Source organism: Brienomyrus brachyistius, unplaced genomic scaffold (genome assembly GCF_023856365.1).
Source record: "Brienomyrus brachyistius isolate T26 unplaced genomic scaffold, BBRACH_0.4 scaffold101, whole genome shotgun sequence".
NCBI lineage: Eukaryota > Metazoa > Chordata > Actinopteri > Osteoglossiformes > Mormyridae > Brienomyrus > Brienomyrus brachyistius.
The window spans coordinates 630,749-633,569 of record NW_026042376.1 but is presented as its reverse complement, the minus strand read 5'-3'; positions in this window follow the sequence as shown (position 1 = coordinate 633,569).

The following is a 2,821-nucleotide window of genomic DNA, read 5'->3' as shown; positions in this document are numbered from 1 at the left end:
TCTGTCTTATGTTAGTTATAGGAATAAATGCATGTCTTTTACACAACTTCAGCCTCCGTTCATTGAGTGCTCACAAGAATCCCTGCCTGTGCGATCTACGCTCTGAAACCTCAAATTCGCCTGAAATATCGCGAGACTCTCTCTCATTGGCCGTGAGGGGAGCTTCGCTACCGATCGTTTACATTACCTGGTGACGCAGCTCGTTGGACAAGCCTTCTATTCTAACCCAGGTTATTACGTGATACTGGTTATTAATGAGTTCCATTTAAGTCACACATTAACAGACTCACGGTGTTTCGCAATTGAGTTTGAGCCGACCATTCAGCATAAAAATTGGTTAATAATCACAAGGCACAAGGTTTAAACTTATTCTGAGCACACAATTTAAACTTTTTATGACCGAACGTGCAGTGAAGAAGCGCTACTGTGAACTGGTTGCAAAAGTCGCACTCATGGCAATCTGAAGGCATTTAAGCGGGATCATATGGGCTTATTATAGTTATTTTTATTTCTATTATTAGTAGTTATATTATTTTGTTTTATTTTCGGTGATTTCATTGTAGTTCTTTCGTATTAAACTGCAGTAAACTTTAACCCTATGTCTGACAAGATTCTCAGATGTAGCGCTTTGTTTCCAGGTTCAATTCGGACGAGTGTCTCCGTTTCTATATATCCTGGGAGAGATCTCTCTATTAGCGAACGGGAATACTTGTTATGAGGTTCTAACCTAAATTATGTTGCGCTTGGACATAAGACCGATAGCTTAGTTACCTATCAGGATCATACTCGTATGTGTGTGCCTGCTTTAGACAAAGCAAGTTTAACACAACTTTGCGCTGTGAGCCAAGTGTGTGTCATTTAGAAATTGGGAGTCTCCTGTGCTTGAGACCCGCCGTGGTTAAGCACCATTTGCGACGAGATATAGTGCACTCACAATTTAAATCTGTCGCCGTAACGCGTGCGCCGTCTCGCTTCAGTAATTGTTTTAAGGGGTTTTATACTGTGCAAGGCACAGAAGAAGGCCACAAGCAGCATGCGCATGCATTAAATGTGTGTGTCACTCATCTAGCGTCGGCAACCGCCTAGCTATATCTTTGGTTACCTCTAGTGGTCAGGCATAGAACTACCACTCCATTTCGAAATTGCGCCTCTAGTGGCCAGGCATAAAACTACCACTCAATTTCGATATTGCGCCTCTAGTGGCCAGGCATAGAACTACCACTCCATTTTGATATTGCGCCCCCGGTGGTCAGGCATAGAACTACCACTCCATTTCGATATTGCGCCCCCGGTGGTCAGGCATAGAACTACCACTCCAGTTCGAAATTGCGCCTCTAGTGGTCAGGCATAGAACTACCACTCCATTTCGAAATCGCGCCTCTAGTGGTCAGGCATAGAACTACCACTCCATTTCGATATTGCGCCCCCGGTGGTCAGGCATAGAACTACCACTCCATTTCGAAATTGGGCTTCTAGTGGTCAGGCATAGAACTACCACTCAATTTTGAAATTGCGCTTCTAGTGGCAAGCCATAGAAGTACTACTCCATTTCGAAATCGCGCCTCTAGTGGTCAGGCATAGAACTACCACTCCATTTCGATATTGCGCCCCCGGTGGTCAGGCATAGAACTACCACTCCATTTCGAAATTGCGCTTCTAGTGGTCAGGCATAGAACTACCACTCAATTTTGAAATTGCGCTTCTAGTGACAAGCCATAGAACTACTACTCCATTTCGAAATCGCGCCTCTAGTGGTCAGGCATAGAACTACTATTCCATTTCGTAATCGTGCCTCTAGTGGTCAGGCATAGAACTACCACTCCATTTCGAAATTGCGCTCCCGGTGGTCAGGCATAGAACTACCACTCCATTTCGATATTGCGCCCCCGGTGGTCAGGCATAGAAGTACCACTCCATTTCGATATTGCGCCCCCGGTGGTCAGGCATAGAACTACCACTCCAGTTCGAAATTGCGCCTCCAGTGGTCAGGCATAGAACTACCACTCCATTTCAAAATCGCGCCTCCAGTGGTCAGGCATAGAACTACAACTCCATTTCGATATTGCGCCCCCGGTGGTCAGGCATAGAACTACCACTCCATTTCGAAATTGCGCTTCTAGTGGTCAGGCATAGAACTACCACTCAATTTTGAAATTGCGCTTCTAGTGGCAAGCCATAGCAGTGCCACTCCATTGAAATTGCACCTCTAGTGGTCCGCCATAGTAGGTTAACAACATCTGAGTTGGGTCTCTGGTGGTCAACTGCGGTGATACAACACGCATAATTGGACACACAGGTTCTTGCCTGAAAGCAGAAATCAACTTCACGGACTAAATCAGTTTGATCACAATACATTAACATCCAATTAGGTTATTGTTGCATAACTAATTGATGTTTACAATTGAATAAGAAACACAATTCATTTGGTTTGATTCCCGTTTAACCTTTTTGATTTATTTTAGGTTTTATTTCACCTTATGCTTTCATTCATTCCCTCTCCCCCAACAAGGGGACTTGCATAGAAGTTCAACCACTATTAACAACAGTAAACCAGTTACGTACACAATCCCATCAGGAAGTCGTTTGGATGTGATCAGTTGAGCCCTTCGGGTGCTGGGTGCTTACCATTCGCTCTCTGTTGGTTGAGCTTGTCTGTGGCTCTGCTGTCACTGCTTGTGATCGTACAGTTTGTCAGAACCGAAGGGGAGTTCTCAGCAATTGGATGCCCAAAAGCGTGTCAGCCCGGCTACACCCACTGACTCATTACGGGCAAGGCTGACAGGTACCTCAGGCGGTCATTACAACTTTTGAGCAGGACTTC